The sequence below is a fragment of the Lissotriton vulgaris genome, chromosome 4_1, assembly GCF_964263255.1.
Source record: "Lissotriton vulgaris chromosome 4_1, aLisVul1.2, whole genome shotgun sequence".
Classification (NCBI taxonomy): domain Eukaryota; kingdom Metazoa; phylum Chordata; class Amphibia; order Caudata; family Salamandridae; genus Lissotriton; species Lissotriton vulgaris.
This window is the reverse complement of record NC_141691.1, coordinates 519,983,519-520,000,879: the sequence shown is the minus strand read 5'-3', so window position 1 is coordinate 520,000,879 and position 17,361 is coordinate 519,983,519. Positions and strand designations below refer to the sequence as shown.

General features: G+C 52.2%; 23 non-coding genes across 23 annotated transcripts; 8 read left to right on the top strand and 15 right to left on the bottom strand.

The window, feature by feature from the left end:
- Positions 1 to 242: 242 nt before the first annotated feature.
- On the top strand, positions 243 to 325 carry TRNAL-UAA (transfer RNA leucine (anticodon UAA)). The gene has a single exon. It is a non-coding gene; the product is annotated as a tRNA-Leu (tRNA).
- Positions 326 to 1,419: 1,094 nt separating this feature from the next.
- On the bottom strand, positions 1,420 to 1,491 carry TRNAE-CUC (transfer RNA glutamic acid (anticodon CUC)). Its single transcript has one exon. It is a non-coding gene; the product is annotated as a tRNA-Glu (tRNA).
- A 618-nt stretch (positions 1,492 to 2,109) lies between these two features.
- On the bottom strand, positions 2,110 to 2,181 carry TRNAE-UUC (transfer RNA glutamic acid (anticodon UUC)). The gene has a single exon. It is a non-coding gene; the product is annotated as a tRNA-Glu (tRNA).
- Positions 2,182 to 2,424: 243 nt separating this feature from the next.
- TRNAL-UAA (transfer RNA leucine (anticodon UAA)) lies at positions 2,425 to 2,507 on the top strand. Its single transcript has one exon. It is a non-coding gene; the product is annotated as a tRNA-Leu (tRNA).
- Positions 2,508 to 3,601: 1,094 nt separating this feature from the next.
- Positions 3,602 to 3,673, bottom strand: TRNAE-CUC (transfer RNA glutamic acid (anticodon CUC)). Its single transcript has one exon. It is a non-coding gene; the product is annotated as a tRNA-Glu (tRNA).
- A 618-nt stretch (positions 3,674 to 4,291) lies between these two features.
- On the bottom strand, positions 4,292 to 4,363 carry TRNAE-UUC (transfer RNA glutamic acid (anticodon UUC)). Its single transcript has one exon. It is a non-coding gene; the product is annotated as a tRNA-Glu (tRNA).
- Positions 4,364 to 4,606: 243 nt separating this feature from the next.
- On the top strand, positions 4,607 to 4,689 carry TRNAL-UAA (transfer RNA leucine (anticodon UAA)). The gene has a single exon. It is a non-coding gene; the product is annotated as a tRNA-Leu (tRNA).
- A 1,094-nt stretch (positions 4,690 to 5,783) lies between these two features.
- On the bottom strand, positions 5,784 to 5,855 carry TRNAE-CUC (transfer RNA glutamic acid (anticodon CUC)). The gene has a single exon. It is a non-coding gene; the product is annotated as a tRNA-Glu (tRNA).
- A 618-nt stretch (positions 5,856 to 6,473) lies between these two features.
- On the bottom strand, positions 6,474 to 6,545 carry TRNAE-UUC (transfer RNA glutamic acid (anticodon UUC)). Its single transcript has one exon. It is a non-coding gene; the product is annotated as a tRNA-Glu (tRNA).
- Positions 6,546 to 6,788: 243 nt separating this feature from the next.
- Positions 6,789 to 6,871, top strand: TRNAL-UAA (transfer RNA leucine (anticodon UAA)). Its single transcript has one exon. It is a non-coding gene; the product is annotated as a tRNA-Leu (tRNA).
- Positions 6,872 to 7,965: 1,094 nt separating this feature from the next.
- Positions 7,966 to 8,037, bottom strand: TRNAE-CUC (transfer RNA glutamic acid (anticodon CUC)). The gene has a single exon. It is a non-coding gene; the product is annotated as a tRNA-Glu (tRNA).
- A 618-nt stretch (positions 8,038 to 8,655) lies between these two features.
- TRNAE-UUC (transfer RNA glutamic acid (anticodon UUC)) lies at positions 8,656 to 8,727 on the bottom strand. Its single transcript has one exon. It is a non-coding gene; the product is annotated as a tRNA-Glu (tRNA).
- A 243-nt stretch (positions 8,728 to 8,970) lies between these two features.
- Positions 8,971 to 9,053, top strand: TRNAL-UAA (transfer RNA leucine (anticodon UAA)). Its single transcript has one exon. It is a non-coding gene; the product is annotated as a tRNA-Leu (tRNA).
- A 1,094-nt stretch (positions 9,054 to 10,147) lies between these two features.
- On the bottom strand, positions 10,148 to 10,219 carry TRNAE-CUC (transfer RNA glutamic acid (anticodon CUC)). The gene has a single exon. It is a non-coding gene; the product is annotated as a tRNA-Glu (tRNA).
- A 618-nt stretch (positions 10,220 to 10,837) lies between these two features.
- Positions 10,838 to 10,909, bottom strand: TRNAE-UUC (transfer RNA glutamic acid (anticodon UUC)). Its single transcript has one exon. It is a non-coding gene; the product is annotated as a tRNA-Glu (tRNA).
- A 243-nt stretch (positions 10,910 to 11,152) lies between these two features.
- On the top strand, positions 11,153 to 11,235 carry TRNAL-UAA (transfer RNA leucine (anticodon UAA)). The gene has a single exon. It is a non-coding gene; the product is annotated as a tRNA-Leu (tRNA).
- A 1,094-nt stretch (positions 11,236 to 12,329) lies between these two features.
- Positions 12,330 to 12,401, bottom strand: TRNAE-CUC (transfer RNA glutamic acid (anticodon CUC)). The gene has a single exon. It is a non-coding gene; the product is annotated as a tRNA-Glu (tRNA).
- Positions 12,402 to 13,019: 618 nt separating this feature from the next.
- On the bottom strand, positions 13,020 to 13,091 carry TRNAE-UUC (transfer RNA glutamic acid (anticodon UUC)). Its single transcript has one exon. It is a non-coding gene; the product is annotated as a tRNA-Glu (tRNA).
- A 243-nt stretch (positions 13,092 to 13,334) lies between these two features.
- On the top strand, positions 13,335 to 13,417 carry TRNAL-UAA (transfer RNA leucine (anticodon UAA)). The gene has a single exon. It is a non-coding gene; the product is annotated as a tRNA-Leu (tRNA).
- A 1,094-nt stretch (positions 13,418 to 14,511) lies between these two features.
- On the bottom strand, positions 14,512 to 14,583 carry TRNAE-CUC (transfer RNA glutamic acid (anticodon CUC)). The gene has a single exon. It is a non-coding gene; the product is annotated as a tRNA-Glu (tRNA).
- A 618-nt stretch (positions 14,584 to 15,201) lies between these two features.
- Positions 15,202 to 15,273, bottom strand: TRNAE-UUC (transfer RNA glutamic acid (anticodon UUC)). The gene has a single exon. It is a non-coding gene; the product is annotated as a tRNA-Glu (tRNA).
- A 243-nt stretch (positions 15,274 to 15,516) lies between these two features.
- TRNAL-UAA (transfer RNA leucine (anticodon UAA)) lies at positions 15,517 to 15,599 on the top strand. Its single transcript has one exon. It is a non-coding gene; the product is annotated as a tRNA-Leu (tRNA).
- Positions 15,600 to 16,693: 1,094 nt separating this feature from the next.
- On the bottom strand, positions 16,694 to 16,765 carry TRNAE-CUC (transfer RNA glutamic acid (anticodon CUC)). Its single transcript has one exon. It is a non-coding gene; the product is annotated as a tRNA-Glu (tRNA).
- Between the last annotated feature and the right edge of the window lie 596 nt (positions 16,766 to 17,361).

Genomic DNA, 17,361 nt, shown 5'->3' with positions numbered 1-17,361 from the left:
TAGATGCTCTAGTGTGCCTGCCTTGCTCACCCCCTTATTGTGACTAAGCTAACTCCAATATAAAAATTAACGGTAAGGTCCGAGTGGGAGAAAGTTAGGTGTCACACAGTGTGTTTGTTATAAGCAATTACTTTTAACCTCCTGCAAAAGCCTTTTAACTCTGCAATCACCTCTTGCTGGACAGCTGGTGCTACAGTAGCAAGCATAAAAAGGGAGTTGAAGAAAGTAAATCCTTGGGTCTCACCAGGGTGGCCGAGTGGTTAAGGCGTTGGACTTAAGATCCAATGGACGTTTGTCCGCATGGGTTCGAGCCCCATTCCTGGTATGGGTTTTCAGCAGGTTTGTAGGAACGTGCAGATGCTTTTGAAAAGCATTTTCCTCCGCCCTCCTCGGCCTCCCACTGCCCCTCCCCAACGGTCCCCATTCAAGCCTCAGGTGTGGAGTCTGCTGCTACTCTTCTACCAGCATGGATGCTTCCCAGAGCAATGAAGTGCCATCTACACAGAGCCCCTGCCTAGAGAAATACACCTCCTATGTCTTTTTCCACTATAGGGAGCAGGAGAAACTGATTGCTTCCTGGGCAACATGGGTCTGCCACTAGAATTTGCAGATTTCTCCCCTTTTTTTGATTTACGCCTACAGGCTCTCCCTTCCCAGTGGAGCAGGATCTGCTGATGCAGGCCCGGCTGGCTCAAACGTGCAAAGGGTTCTCCACAGGCCTCTGGGAAAGAAATTGAGCAGAGTTTCCTGCCCCGCCTCCTCTCGCCTTCCGAACGGGCTTCCAAACGGGCAATGCCCTGACGGGTCCCCCACAACCTATCCTGCCCATGCCCACACCCCTGTATATGAGGGTGACCCATGTCCCTCACCCTCCATGCTCGAATGGAAGGCCTGTGTGTCCTGAGGGGAGCACCAGACAGGCATCTCTCAGGCCAGGCAGACACCTGCAGTACCTGTTAAGCTCCAAAGCCTGTACATTCCCAAGATGCAACAGGTCACTATGCAAATCAGGCAGCCCTTGCCACACCCTCCCCGCCTCTGGCCTCTGCCGCTTTCCGTACGTGCAGCTCAGCTTTTTCTTACCCAGAGGCAGACTTCCGTTTTAGCAAACAGGTGGGTTGCAGTGGGTCCAGGACGCCATTTGGAGACAAAGCCTGCGGCCCAGTCAAAGGAGGACTACCTGCCACAGGCCATGGGGTCAGAAGCCTACAAAAGGAAGCGCGCCTCGGAATACAGGATCTCACTTGCTCAAGAGCCTTGCCTCCCACCATGGGAAGCAGCTCTAAAGGAACCTTGCGAAAATCATATTTTGAGCGATACTGCGTCATGCTAGGCAAATTGTGAGTCAGAAAAGCAACTTCATTTTGAGAAGCCCTGACCTACGGGAAGGAAAAGCTTTCAAGGTCAGAAGAGGGACTTTTCCCTGACCGGGAATCGAACCCGGGCCGCGGCGGTGAGAGCGCCGAATCCTAACCACTAGACCACCAGGGAGCCCAGAGCCGTGCAGCAAAAGTTCATACACTGCTCTCCGAGTGACAAAGCTCATGGGGGCTGAAAACATATTTTATTCTACAGCAAATATGAATCGGAACTTAATCCTCATGATGCCACCAGACTGCCTGTCACTTCCAGGCACAGGCCATCCTCTCCCCCTTGCTACTGAACCGATGAATTCCTGCACAATCAGGATCCCCGGGAAAACCCAAGAGGGACACCTAGTGGCTGCTGATGGCGCACAGACAGCTGGTACACCTTCTCTCACCTATCTCGTTATTCAGCTTGCTGGAAGAATACATTGCGCTTAAGCCATTCAAGAGTGCAAAGGAGAAGAGTGCTCCAAAGTAGATGTATGCATCACAGCAGGGTTTTCCAGCAATTTACCTTTCTGTTGAGCTGGTACTGCACTTCACGCCAACATAGAGCACCTGACTGGGTGGGGGACTGCGTGCGCACAAAGGTGGCTTAGGTCAATGGGGGCAAAGCAACCTGGGGCACAGGAGAACAAGCCCCATTCCTCCGCTTTCATCTATTGGGAGGGGTGCCTTTTTAAAGACCTTCTTTTAAAAAAGATACACAGACAAATTAAGCAATCTATGCTTTAGAGGGATCTTCCCTGACCGGGAATCGAACCCGGGCCGCGGCGGTGAAAGCGCCGAATCCTAGCCACTAGACCACCAGGGAGTAGATGCTCTAGTGTGCCTGCCTTGCTCACCCCCTTATTGTGACTAAGCTAACTCCAATATAAAAATTAACGGTAAGGTCCGAGTGGGAGAAAGTTAGGTGTCACACAGTGTGTTTGTTATAAGCAATTACTTTTAACCTCCTGCAAAAGCCTTTTAACTCTGCAATCACCTCTTGCTGGACAGCTGGTGCTACAGTAGCAAGCATAAAAAGGGAGTTGAAGAAAGTAAATCCTTGGGTCTCACCAGGGTGGCCGAGTGGTTAAGGCGTTGGACTTAAGATCCAATGGACGTTTGTCCGCATGGGTTCGAGCCCCATTCCTGGTATGGGTTTTCAGCAGGTTTGTAGGAACGTGCAGATGCTTTTGAAAAGCATTTTCCTCCGCCCTCCTCGGCCTCCCACTGCCCCTCCCCAACGGTCCCCATTCAAGCCTCAGGTGTGGAGTCTGCTGCTACTCTTCTACCAGCATGGATGCTTCCCAGAGCAATGAAGTGCCATCTACACAGAGCCCCTGCCTAGAGAAATACACCTCCTATGTCTTTTTCCACTATAGGGAGCAGGAGAAACTGATTGCTTCCTGGGCAACATGGGTCTGCCACTAGAATTTGCAGATTTCTCCCCTTTTTTTGATTTACGCCTACAGGCTCTCCCTTCCCAGTGGAGCAGGATCTGCTGATGCAGGCCCGGCTGGCTCAAACGTGCAAAGGGTTCTCCACAGGCCTCTGGGAAAGAAATTGAGCAGAGTTTCCTGCCCCGCCTCCTCTCGCCTTCCGAACGGGCTTCCAAACGGGCAATGCCCTGACGGGTCCCCCACAACCTATCCTGCCCATGCCCACACCCCTGTATATGAGGGTGACCCATGTCCCTCACCCTCCATGCTCGAATGGAAGGCCTGTGTGTCCTGAGGGGAGCACCAGACAGGCATCTCTCAGGCCAGGCAGACACCTGCAGTACCTGTTAAGCTCCAAAGCCTGTACATTCCCAAGATGCAACAGGTCACTATGCAAATCAGGCAGCCCTTGCCACACCCTCCCCGCCTCTGGCCTCTGCCGCTTTCCGTACGTGCAGCTCAGCTTTTTCTTACCCAGAGGCAGACTTCCGTTTTAGCAAACAGGTGGGTTGCAGTGGGTCCAGGACGCCATTTGGAGACAAAGCCTGCGGCCCAGTCAAAGGAGGACTACCTGCCACAGGCCATGGGGTCAGAAGCCTACAAAAGGAAGCGCGCCTCGGAATACAGGATCTCACTTGCTCAAGAGCCTTGCCTCCCACCATGGGAAGCAGCTCTAAAGGAACCTTGCGAAAATCATATTTTGAGCGATACTGCGTCATGCTAGGCAAATTGTGAGTCAGAAAAGCAACTTCATTTTGAGAAGCCCTGACCTACGGGAAGGAAAAGCTTTCAAGGTCAGAAGAGGGACTTTTCCCTGACCGGGAATCGAACCCGGGCCGCGGCGGTGAGAGCGCCGAATCCTAACCACTAGACCACCAGGGAGCCCAGAGCCGTGCAGCAAAAGTTCATACACTGCTCTCCGAGTGACAAAGCTCATGGGGGCTGAAAACATATTTTATTCTACAGCAAATATGAATCGGAACTTAATCCTCATGATGCCACCAGACTGCCTGTCACTTCCAGGCACAGGCCATCCTCTCCCCCTTGCTACTGAACCGATGAATTCCTGCACAATCAGGATCCCCGGGAAAACCCAAGAGGGACACTTAGTGGCTGCTGATGGCGCACAGACAGCTGGTACACCTTCTCTCACCTATCTCGTTATTCAGCTTGCTGGAAGAATACATTGCGCTTAAGCGATTCAAGAGTGCAAAGGAGAAGAGTGCTCCAAAGTAGATGTATGCATCACAGCAGGGTTTTCCAGCAATTTACCTTTCTGTTGAGCTGGTACTGCACTTCACGCCAACATAGAGCACCTGACTGGGTGGGGGACTGCGTGCGCACAAAGGTGGCTTAGGTCAATGGGGGCAAAGCAACCTGGGGCACAGGAGAACAAGCCCCATTCCTCCGCTTTCATCTATTGGGAGGGGTGCCTTTTTAAAGACCTTCTTTTAAAAAAGATACACAGACAAATTAAGCAATCTATGCTTTAGAGGGATCTTCCCTGACCGGGAATCGAACCCGGGCCGCGGCGGTGAAAGCGCCGAATCCTAGCCACTAGACCACCAGGGAGTAGATGCTCTAGTGTGCCTGCCTTGCTCACCCCCTTATTGTGACTAAGCTAACTCCAATATAAAAATTAACGGTAAGGTCCGAGTGGGAGAAAGTTAGGTGTCACACAGTGTGTTTGTTATAAGCAATTACTTTTAACCTCCTGCAAAAGCCTTTTAACTCTGCAATCACCTCTTGCTGGACAGCTGGTGCTACAGTAGCAAGCATAAAAAGGGAGTTGAAGAAAGTAAATCCTTGGGTCTCACCAGGGTGGCCGAGTGGTTAAGGCGTTGGACTTAAGATCCAATGGACGTTTGTCCGCATGGGTTCGAGCCCCATTCCTGGTATGGGTTTTCAGCAGGTTTGTAGGAACGTGCAGATGCTTTTGAAAAGCATTTTCCTCCGCCCTCCTCGGCCTCCCACTGCCCCTCCCCAACGGTCCCCATTCAAGCCTCAGGTGTGGAGTCTGCTGCTACTCTTCTACCAGCATGGATGCTTCCCAGAGCAATGAAGTGCCATCTACACAGAGCCCCTGCCTAGAGAAATACACCTCCTATGTCTTTTTCCACTATAGGGAGCAGGAGAAACTGATTGCTTCCTGGGCAACATGGGTCTGCCACTAGAATTTGCAGATTTCTCCCCTTTTTTTGATTTACGCCTACAGGCTCTCCCTTCCCAGTGGAGCAGGATCTGCTGATGCAGGCCCGGCTGGCTCAAACGTGCAAAGGGTTCTCCACAGGCCTCTGGGAAAGAAATTGAGCAGAGTTTCCTGCCCCGCCTCCTCTCGCCTTCCGAACGGGCTTCCAAACGGGCAATGCCCTGACGGGTCCCCCACAACCTATCCTGCCCATGCCCACACCCCTGTATATGAGGGTGACCCATGTCCCTCACCCTCCATGCTCGAATGGAAGGCCTGTGTGTCCTGAGGGGAGCACCAGACAGGCATCTCTCAGGCCAGGCAGACACCTGCAGTACCTGTTAAGCTCCAAAGCCTGTACATTCCCAAGATGCAACAGGTCACTATGCAAATCAGGCAGCCCTTGCCACACCCTCCCCGCCTCTGGCCTCTGCCGCTTTCCGTACGTGCAGCTCAGCTTTTTCTTACCCAGAGGCAGACTTCCGTTTTAGCAAACAGGTGGGTTGCAGTGGGTCCAGGACGCCATTTGGAGACAAAGCCTGCGGCCCAGTCAAAGGAGGACTACCTGCCACAGGCCATGGGGTCAGAAGCCTACAAAAGGAAGCGCGCCTCGGAATACAGGATCTCACTTGCTCAAGAGCCTTGCCTCCCACCATGGGAAGCAGCTCTAAAGGAACCTTGCGAAAATCATATTTTGAGCGATACTGCGTCATGCTAGGCAAATTGTGAGTCAGAAAAGCAACTTCATTTTGAGAAGCCCTGACCTACGGGAAGGAAAAGCTTTCAAGGTCAGAAGAGGGACTTTTCCCTGACCGGGAATCGAACCCGGGCCGCGGCGGTGAGTGCGCCGAATCCTAACCACTAGACCACCAGGGAGCCCAGAGCCGTGCAGCAAAAGTTCATACACTGCTCTCCGAGTGACAAAGCTCATGGGGGCTGAAAACATATTTTATTCTACAGCAAATATGAATCGGAACTTAATCCTCATGATGCCACCAGACTGCCTGTCACTTCCAGGCACAGGCCATCCTCTCCCCCTTGCTACTGAACCGATGAATTCCTGCACAATCAGGATCCCCGGGAAAACCCAAGAGGGACACCTAGTGGCTGCTGATGGCGCACAGACAGCTGGTACACCTTCTCTCACCTATCTCGTTATTCAGCTTGCTGGAAGAATACATTGCGCTTAAGCCATTCAAGAGTGCAAAGGAGAAGAGTGCTCCAAAGTAGATGTATGCATCACAGCAGGGTTTTCCAGCAATTTACCTTTCTGTTGAGCTGGTACTGCACTTCACGCCAACATAGAGCACCTGACTGGGTGGGGGACTGCGTGCGCACAAAGGTGGCTTAGGTCAATGGGGGCAAAGCAACCTGGGGCACAGGAGAACAAGCCCCATTCCTCCGCTTTCATCTATTGGGAGGGGTGCCTTTTTAAAGACCTTCTTTTAAAAAAGATACACAGACAAATTAAGCAATCTATGCTTTAGAGGGATCTTCCCTGACCGGGAATCGAACCCGGGCCGCGGCGGTGAAAGCGCCGAATCCTAGCCACTAGACCACCAGGGAGTAGATGCTCTAGTGTGCCTGCCTTGCTCACCCCCTTATTGTGACTAAGCTAACTCCAATATAAAAATTAACGGTAAGGTCCGAGTGGGAGAAAGTTAGGTGTCACACAGTGTGTTTGTTATAAGCAATTACTTTTAACCTCCTGCAAAAGCCTTTTAACTCTGCAATCACCTCTTGCTGGACAGCTGGTGCTACAGTAGCAAGCATAAAAAGGGAGTTGAAGAAAGTAAATCCTTGGGTCTCACCAGGGTGGCCGAGTGGTTAAGGCGTTGGACTTAAGATCCAATGGACGTTTGTCCGCATGGGTTCGAGCCCCATTCCTGGTATGGGTTTTCAGCAGGTTTGTAGGAACGTGCAGATGCTTTTGAAAAGCATTTTCCTCCGCCCTCCTCGGCCTCCCACTGCCCCTCCCCAACGGTCCCCATTCAAGCCTCAGGTGTGGAGTCTGCTGCTACTCTTCTACCAGCATGGATGCTTCCCAGAGCAATGAAGTGCCATCTACACAGAGCCCCTGCCTAGAGAAATACACCTCCTATGTCTTTTTCCACTATAGGGAGCAGGAGAAACTGATTGCTTCCTGGGCAACATGGGTCTGCCACTAGAATTTGCAGATTTCTCCCCTTTTTTTGATTTACGCCTACAGGCTCTCCCTTCCCAGTGGAGCAGGATCTGCTGATGCAGGCCCGGCTGGCTCAAACGTGCAAAGGGTTCTCCACAGGCCTCTGGGAAAGAAATTGAGCAGAGTTTCCTGCCCCGCCTCCTCTCGCCTTCCGAACGGGCTTCCAAACGGGCAATGCCCTGACGGGTCCCCCACAACCTATCCTGCCCATGCCCACACCCCTGTATATGAGGGTGACCCATGTCCCTCACCCTCCATGCTCGAATGGAAGGCCTGTGTGTCCTGAGGGGAGCACCAGACAGGCATCTCTCAGGCCAGGCAGACACCTGCAGTACCTGTTAAGCTCCAAAGCCTGTACATTCCCAAGATGCAACAGGTCACTATGCAAATCAGGCAGCCCTTGCCACACCCTCCCCGCCTCTGGCCTCTGCCGCTTTCCGTACGTGCAGCTCAGCTTTTTCTTACCCAGAGGCAGACTTCCGTTTTAGCAAACAGGTGGGTTGCAGTGGGTCCAGGACGCCATTTGGAGACAAAGCCTGCGGCCCAGTCAAAGGAGGACTACCTGCCACAGGCCATGGGGTCAGAAGCCTACAAAAGGAAGCGCGCCTCGGAATACAGGATCTCACTTGCTCAAGAGCCTTGCCTCCCACCATGGGAAGCAGCTCTAAAGGAACCTTGCGAAAATCATATTTTGAGCGATACTGCGTCATGCTAGGCAAATTGTGAGTCAGAAAAGCAACTTCATTTTGAGAAGCCCTGACCTACGGGAAGGAAAAGCTTTCAAGGTCAGAAGAGGGACTTTTCCCTGACCGGGAATCGAACCCGGGCCGCGGCGGTGAGAGCGCCGAATCCTAACCACTAGACCACCAGGGAGCCCAGAGCCGTGCAGCAAAAGTTCATACACTGCTCTCCGAGTGACAAAGCTCATGGGGGCTGAAAACATATTTTATTCTACAGCAAATATGAATCGGAACTTAATCCTCATGATGCCACCAGACTGCCTGTCACTTCCAGGCACAGGCCATCCTCTCCCCCTTGCTACTGAACCGATGAATTCCTGCACAATCAGGATCCCCGGGAAAACCCAAGAGGGACACTTAGTGGCTGCTGATGGCGCACAGACAGCTGGTACACCTTCTCTCACCTATCTCGTTATTCAGCTTGCTGGAAGAATACATTGCGCTTAAGCGATTCAAGAGTGCAAAGGAGAAGAGTGCTCCAAAGTAGATGTATGCATCACAGCAGGGTTTTCCAGCAATTTACCTTTCTGTTGAGCTGGTACTGCACTTCACGCCAACATAGAGCACCTGACTGGGTGGGGGACTGCGTGCGCACAAAGGTGGCTTAGGTCAATGGGGGCAAAGCAACCTGGGGCACAGGAGAACAAGCCCCATTCCTCCGCTTTCATCTATTGGGAGGGGTGCCTTTTTAAAGACCTTCTTTTAAAAAAGATACACAGACAAATTAAGCAATCTATGCTTTAGAGGGATCTTCCCTGACCGGGAATCGAACCCGGGCCGCGGCGGTGAAAGCGCCGAATCCTAGCCACTAGACCACCAGGGAGTAGATGCTCTAGTGTGCCTGCCTTGCTCACCCCCTTATTGTGACTAAGCTAACTCCAATATAAAAATTAACGGTAAGGTCCGAGTGGGAGAAAGTTAGGTGTCACACAGTGTGTTTGTTATAAGCAATTACTTTTAACCTCCTGCAAAAGCCTTTTAACTCTGCAATCACCTCTTGCTGGACAGCTGGTGCTACAGTAGCAAGCATAAAAAGGGAGTTGAAGAAAGTAAATCCTTGGGTCTCACCAGGGTGGCCGAGTGGTTAAGGCGTTGGACTTAAGATCCAATGGACGTTTGTCCGCATGGGTTCGAGCCCCATTCCTGGTATGGGTTTTCAGCAGGTTTGTAGGAACGTGCAGATGCTTTTGAAAAGCATTTTCCTCCGCCCTCCTCGGCCTCCCACTGCCCCTCCCCAACGGTCCCCATTCAAGCCTCAGGTGTGGAGTCTGCTGCTACTCTTCTACCAGCATGGATGCTTCCCAGAGCAATGAAGTGCCATCTACACAGAGCCCCTGCCTAGAGAAATACACCTCCTATGTCTTTTTCCACTATAGGGAGCAGGAGAAACTGATTGCTTCCTGGGCAACATGGGTCTGCCACTAGAATTTGCAGATTTCTCCCCTTTTTTTGATTTACGCCTACAGGCTCTCCCTTCCCAGTGGAGCAGGATCTGCTGATGCAGGCCCGGCTGGCTCAAACGTGCAAAGGGTTCTCCACAGGCCTCTGGGAAAGAAATTGAGCAGAGTTTCCTGCCCCGCCTCCTCTCGCCTTCCGAACGGGCTTCCAAACGGGCAATGCCCTGACGGGTCCCCCACAACCTATCCTGCCCATGCCCACACCCCTGTATATGAGGGTGACCCATGTCCCTCACCCTCCATGCTCGAATGGAAGGCCTGTGTGTCCTGAGGGGAGCACCAGACAGGCATCTCTCAGGCCAGGCAGACACCTGCAGTACCTGTTAAGCTCCAAAGCCTGTACATTCCCAAGATGCAACAGGTCACTATGCAAATCAGGCAGCCCTTGCCACACCCTCCCCGCCTCTGGCCTCTGCCGCTTTCCGTACGTGCAGCTCAGCTTTTTCTTACCCAGAGGCAGACTTCCGTTTTAGCAAACAGGTGGGTTGCAGTGGGTCCAGGACGCCATTTGGAGACAAAGCCTGCGGCCCAGTCAAAGGAGGACTACCTGCCACAGGCCATGGGGTCAGAAGCCTACAAAAGGAAGCGCGCCTCGGAATACAGGATCTCACTTGCTCAAGAGCCTTGCCTCCCACCATGGGAAGCAGCTCTAAAGGAACCTTGCGAAAATCATATTTTGAGCGATACCGCGTCATGCTAGGCAAATTGTGAGTCAGAAAAGCAACTTCATTTTGAGAAGCCCTGACCTACGGGAAGGAAAAGCTTTCAAGGTCAGAAGAGGGACTTTTCCCTGACCGGGAATCGAACCCGGGCCGCGGCGGTGAGAGCGCCGAATCCTAACCACTAGACCACCAGGGAGCCCAGAGCCGTGCAGCAAAAGTTCATACACTGCTCTCCGAGTGACAAAGCTCATGGGGGCTGAAAACATATTTTATTCTACAGCAAATATGAATCGGAACTTAATCCTCATGATGCCACCAGACTGCCTGTCACTTCCAGGCACAGGCCATCCTCTCCCCCTTGCTACTGAACCGATGAATTCCTGCACAATCAGGATCCCCGGGAAAACCCAAGAGGGACACCTAGTGGCTGCTGATGGCGCACAGACAGCTGGTACACCTTCTCTCACCTATCTCGTTATTCAGCTTGCTGGAAGAATACATTGCGCTTAAGCCATTCAAGAGTGCAAAGGAGAAGAGTGCTCCAAAGTAGATGTATGCATCACAGCAGGGTTTTCCAGCAATTTACCTTTCTGTTGAGCTGGTACTGCACTTCACGCCAACATAGAGCACCTGACTGGGTGGGGGACTGCGTGCGCACAAAGGTGGCTTAGGTCAATGGGGGCAAAGCAACCTGGGGCACAGGAGAACAAGCCCCATTCCTCCGCTTTCATCTATTGGGAGGGGTGCCTTTTTAAAGACCTTCTTTTAAAAAAGATACACAGACAAATTAAGCAATCTATGCTTTAGAGGGATCTTCCCTGACCGGGAATCGAACCCGGGCCGCGGCGGTGAAAGCGCCGAATCCTAGCCACTAGACCACCAGGGAGTAGATGCTCTAGTGTGCCTGCCTTGCTCACCCCCTTATTGTGACTAAGCTAACTCCAATATAAAAATTAACGGTAAGGTCCGAGTGGGAGAAAGTTAGGTGTCACACAGTGTGTTTGTTATAAGCAATTACTTTTAACCTCCTGCAAAAGCCTTTTAACTCTGCAATCACCTCTTGCTGGACAGCTGGTGCTACAGTAGCAAGCATAAAAAGGGAGTTGAAGAAAGTAAATCCTTGGGTCTCACCAGGGTGGCCGAGTGGTTAAGGCGTTGGACTTAAGATCCAATGGACGTTTGTCCGCATGGGTTCGAGCCCCATTCCTGGTATGGGTTTTCAGCAGGTTTGTAGGAACGTGCAGATGCTTTTGAAAAGCATTTTCCTCCGCCCTCCTCGGCCTCCCACTGCCCCTCCCCAACGGTCCCCATTCAAGCCTCAGGTGTGGAGTCTGCTGCTACTCTTCTACCAGCATGGATGCTTCCCAGAGCAATGAAGTGCCATCTACACAGAGCCCCTGCCTAGAGAAATACACCTCCTATGTCTTTTTCCACTATAGGGAGCAGGAGAAACTGATTGCTTCCTGGGCAACATGGGTCTGCCACTAGAATTTGCAGATTTCTCCCCTTTTTTTGATTTACGCCTACAGGCTCTCCCTTCCCAGTGGAGCAGGATCTGCTGATGCAGGCCCGGCTGGCTCAAACGTGCAAAGGGTTCTCCACAGGCCTCTGGGAAAGAAATTGAGCAGAGTTTCCTGCCCCGCCTCCTCTCGCCTTCCGAACGGGCTTCCAAACGGGCAATGCCCTGACGGGTCCCCCACAACCTATCCTGCCCATGCCCACACCCCTGTATATGAGGGTGACCCATGTCCCTCACCCTCCATGCTCGAATGGAAGGCCTGTGTGTCCTGAGGGGAGCACCAGACAGGCATCTCTCAGGCCAGGCAGACACCTGCAGTACCTGTTAAGCTCCAAAGCCTGTACATTCCCAAGATGCAACAGGTCACTATGCAAATCAGGCAGCCCTTGCCACACCCTCCCCGCCTCTGGCCTCTGCCGCTTTCCGTACGTGCAGCTCAGCTTTTTCTTACCCAGAGGCAGACTTCCGTTTTAGCAAACAGGTGGGTTGCAGTGGGTCCAGGACGCCATTTGGAGACAAAGCCTGCGGCCCAGTCAAAGGAGGACTACCTGCCACAGGCCATGGGGTCAGAAGCCTACAAAAGGAAGCGCGCCTCGGAATACAGGATCTCACTTGCTCAAGAGCCTTGCCTCCCACCATGGGAAGCAGCTCTAAAGGAACCTTGCGAAAATCATATTTTGAGCGATACCGCGTCATGCTAGGCAAATTGTGAGTCAGAAAAGCAACTTCATTTTGAGAAGCCCTGACCTACGGGAAGGAAAAGCTTTCAAGGTCAGAAGAGGGACTTTTCCCTGACCGGGAATCGAACCCGGGCCGCGGCGGTGAGAGCGCCGAATCCTAACCACTAGACCACCAGGGAGCCCAGAGCCGTGCAGCAAAAGTTCATACACTGCTCTCCGAGTGACAAAGCTCATGGGGGCTGAAAACATATTTTATTCTACAGCAAATATGAATCGGAACTTAATCCTCATGATGCCACCAGACTGCCTGTCACTTCCAGGCACAGGCCATCCTCTCCCCCTTGCTACTGAACCGATGAATTCCTGCACAATCAGGATCCCCGGGAAAACCCAAGAGGGACACCTAGTGGCTGCTGATGGCGCACAGACAGCTGGTACACCTTCTCTCACCTATCTCGTTATTCAGCTTGCTGGAAGAATACATTGCGCTTAAGCCATTCAAGAGTGCAAAGGAGAAGAGTGCTCCAAAGTAGATGTATGCATCACAGCAGGGTTTTCCAGCAATTTACCTTTCTGTTGAGCTGGTACTGCACTTCACGCCAACATAGAGCACCTGACTGGGTGGGGGACTGCGTGCGCACAAAGGTGGCTTAGGTCAATGGGGGCAAAGCAACCTGGGGCACAGGAGAACAAGCCCCATTCCTCCGCTTTCATCTATTGGGAGGGGTGCCTTTTTAAAGACCTTCTTTTAAAAAAGATACACAGACAAATTAAGCAATCTATGCTTTAGAGGGATCTTCCCTGACCGGGAATCGAACCCGGGCCGCGGCGGTGAAAGCGCCGAATCCTAGCCACTAGACCACCAGGGAGTAGATGCTCTAGTGTGCCTGCCTTGCTCACCCCCTTATTGTGACTAAGCTAACTCCAATATAAAAATTAACGGTAAGGTCCGAGTGGGAGAAAGTTAGGTGTCACACAGTGTGTTTGTTATAAGCAATTACTTTTAACCTCCTGCAAAAGCCTTTTAACTCTGCAATCACCTCTTGCTGGACAGCTGGTGCTACAGTAGCAAGCATAAAAAGGGAGTTGAAGAAAGTAAATCCTTGGGTCTCACCAGGGTGGCCGAGTGGTTAAGGCGTTGGACTTAAGATCCAATGGACGTTTGTCCGCATGGGTTCGAGCCCCATTCCTGGTATGGGTTTTCAGCAGGTTTGTAGGAACGTGCAGATGCTTTTGAAAAGCATTTTCCTCCGCCCTCCTCGGCCTCCCACTGCCCCTCCCCAACGGTCCCCATTCAAGCCTCAGGTGTGGAGTCTGCTGCTTCTCTTCTACCAGCATGGATGCTTCCCAGAGCAATGAAGTGCCATCTACACAGAGCCCCTGCCTAGAGAAATACACCTCCTATGTCTTTTTCCACTATAGGGAGCAGGAGAAACTGATTGCTTCCTGGGCAACATGGGTCTGCCACTAGAATTTGCAGATTTCTCCCCTTTTTTTGATTTACGCCTACAGGCTCTCCCTTCCCAGTGGAGCAGGATCTGCTGATGCAGGCCCGGCTGGCTCAAACGTGCAAAGGGTTCTCCACAGGCCTCTGGGAAAGAAATTGAGCAGAGTTTCCTGCCCCGCCTCCTCTCGCCTTCCGAACGGGCTTCCAAACGGGCAATGCCCTGACGGGTCCCCCACAACCTATCCTGCCCATGCCCACACCCCTGTATATGAGGGTGACCCATGTCCCTCACCCTCCATGCTCGAATGGAAGGCCTGTGTGTCCTGAGGGGAGCACCAGACAGGCATCTCTCAGGCCAGGCAGACACCTGCAGTACCTGTTAAGCTCCAAAGCCTGTACATTCCCAAGATGCAACAGGTCACTATGCAAATCAGGCAGCCCTTGCCACACCCTCCCCGCCTCTGGCCTCTGCCGCTTTCCGTACGTGCAGCTCAGCTTTTTCTTACCCAGAGGCAGACTTCCGTTTTAGCAAACAGGTGGGTTGCAGTGGGTCCAGGACGCCATTTGGAGACAAAGCCTGCGGCCCAGTCAAAGGAGGACTACCTGCCACAGGCCATGGGGTCAGAAGCCTACAAAAGGAAGCGCGCCTCGGAATACAGGATCTCACTTGCTCAAGAGCCTTGCCTCCCACCATGGGAAGCAGCTCTAAAGGAACCTTGCGAAAATCATATTTTGAGCGATACTGCGTCATGCTAGGCAAATTGTGAGTCAGAAAAGCAACTTCATTTTGAGAAGCCCTGACCTACGGGAAGGAAAAGCTTTCAAGGTCAGAAGAGGGACTTTTCCCTGACCGGGAATCGAACCCGGGCCGCGGCGGTGAGAGCGCCGAATCCTAACCACTAGACCACCAGGGAGCCCAGAGCCGTGCAGCAAAAGTTCATACACTGCTCTCCGAGTGACAAAGCTCATGGGGGCTGAAAACATATTTTATTCTACAGCAAATATGAATCGGAACTTAATCCTCATGATGCCACCAGACTGCCTGTCACTTCCAGGCACAGGCCATCCTCTCCCCCTTGCTACTGAACCGATGAATTCCTGCACAATCAGGATCCCCGGGAAAACCCAAGAGGGACACTTAGTGGCTGCTGATGGCGCACAGACAGCTGGTACACCTTCTCTCACCTATCTCGTTATTCAGCTTGCTGGAAGAATACATTGCGCTTAAGCGATTCAAGAGTGCAAAGGAGAAGAGTGCTCCAAAGTAGATGTATGCATCACAGCAGGGTTTTCCAGCAATTTACCTTTCTGTTGAGCTGGTACTGCACTTCACGCCAACATAGAGCACCTGACTGGGTGGGGGACTGCGTGCGCACAAAGGTGGCTTAGGTCAATGGGGGCAAAGCAACCTGGGGCACAGGAGAACAAGCCCCATTCCTCCGCTTTCATCTATTGGGAGGGGTGCCTTTTTAAAGACCTTCTTTTAAAAAAGATACACAGACAAATTAAGCAATCTATGCTTTAGAGGGATCTTCCCTGACCGGGAATCGAACCCGGGCCGCGGCGGTGAAAGCGCCGAATCCTAGCCACTAGACCACCAGGGAGTAGATGCTCTAGTGTGCCTGCCTTGCTCACCCCCTTATTGTGACTAAGCTAACTCCAATATAAAAATTAACGGTAAGGTCCGAGTGGGAGAAAGTTAGGTGTCACACAGTGTGTTTGTTATAAGCAATTACTTTTAACCTCCTGCAAAAGCCTTTTAACTCTGCAATCACCTCTTGCTGGACAGCTGGTGCTACAGTAGCAAGCATAAAAAGGGAGTTGAAGAAAGTAAATCCTTGGGTCTCACCAGGGTGGCCGAGTGGTTAAGGCGTTGGACTTAAGATCCAATGGACGTTTGTCCGCATGGGTTCGAGCCCCATTCCTGGTATGGGTTTTCAGCAGGTTTGTAGGAACGTGCAGATGCTTTTGAAAAGCATTTTCCTCCGCCCTCCTCGGCCTCCCACTGCCCCTCCCCAACGGTCCCCATTCAAGCCTCAGGTGTGGAGTCTGCTGCTACTCTTCTACCAGCATGGATGCTTCCCAGAGCAATGAAGTGCCATCTACACAGAGCCCCTGCCTAGAGAAATACACCTCCTATGTCTTTTTCCACTATAGGGAGCAGGAGAAACTGATTGCTTCCTGGGCAACATGGGTCTGCCACTAGAATTTGCAGATTTCTCCCCTTTTTTTGATTTACGCCTACAGGCTCTCCCTTCCCAGTGGAGCAGGATCTGCTGATGCAGGCCCGGCTGGCTCAAACGTGCAAAGGGTTCTCCACAGGCCTCTGGGAAAGAAATTGAGCAGAGTTTCCTGCCCCGCCTCCTCTCGCCTTCCGAACGGGCTTCCAAACGGGCAATGCCCTGACGGGTCCCCCACAACCTATCCTGCCCATGCCCACACCCCTGTATATGAGGGTGACCCATGTCCCTCACCCTCCATGCTCGAATGGAAGGCCTGTGTGTCCTGAGGGGAGCACCAGACAGGCATCTCTCAGGCCAGGCAGACACCTGCAGTACCTGTTAAGCTCCAAAGCCTGTACATTCCCAAGATGCAACAGGTCACTATGCAAATCAGGCAGCCCTTGCCACACCCTCCCCGCCTCTGGCCTCTGCCGCTTTCCGTACGTGCAGCTCAGCTTTTTCTTACCCAGAGGCAGACTTCCGTTTTAGCAAACAGGTGGGTTGCAGTGGGTCCAGGACGCCATTTGGAGACAAAGCCTGCGGCCCAGTCAAAGGAGGACTACCTGCCACAGGCCATGGGGTCAGAAGCCTACAAAAGGAAGCGCGCCTCGGAATACAGGATCTCACTTGCTCAAGAGCCTTGCCTCCCACCATGGGAAGCAGCTCTAAAGGAACCTTGCGAAAATCATATTTTGAGCGATACTGCGTCATGCTAGGCAAATTGTGAGTCAGAAAAGCAACTTCATTTTGAGAAGCCCTGACCTACGGGAAGGAAAAGCTTTCAAGGTCAGAAGAGGGACTTTTCCCTGACCGGGAATCGAACCCGGGCCGCGGCGGTGAGAGCGCCGAATCCTAACCACTAGACCACCAGGGAGCCCAGAGCCGTGCAGCAAAAGTTCATACACTGCTCTCCGAGTGACAAAGCTCATGGGGGCTGAAAACATATTTTATTCTACAGCAAATATGAATCGGAACTTAATCCTCATGATGCCACCAGACTGCCTGTCACTTCCAGGCACAGGCCATCCTCTCCCCCTTGCTACTGAACCGATGAATTCCTGCACAATCAGGATCCCCGGGAAAACCCAAGAGGGACACCTAGTGGCTGCTGATGGCGCACAGACAGCTGGTACACCTTCTCTCACCTATCTCGTTATTCAGCTTGCTGGAAGAATACATTGCGCTTAAGCCATTCAAGAGTGCAAAGGAGAAGAGTGCTCCAAAGTAGATGTATGCATCACAGCAGGGTTTTCCAGCAATTTACCTTTCTGTTGAGCTGGTACTGCACTTCACGCCAACATAGAGCACCTGACTGGGTGGGGGACTGCGTGCGCACAAAGGTGGCTTAGGTCAATGGGGGCAAAGCAACCTGGGGCACAGGAGAACAAGCCCCATTCCTCCGCTTTCATCTATTGGGAGGGGTGCCTTTTTAAAGACCTTCTTTTAAAAAAGATACACAGACAAATTAAG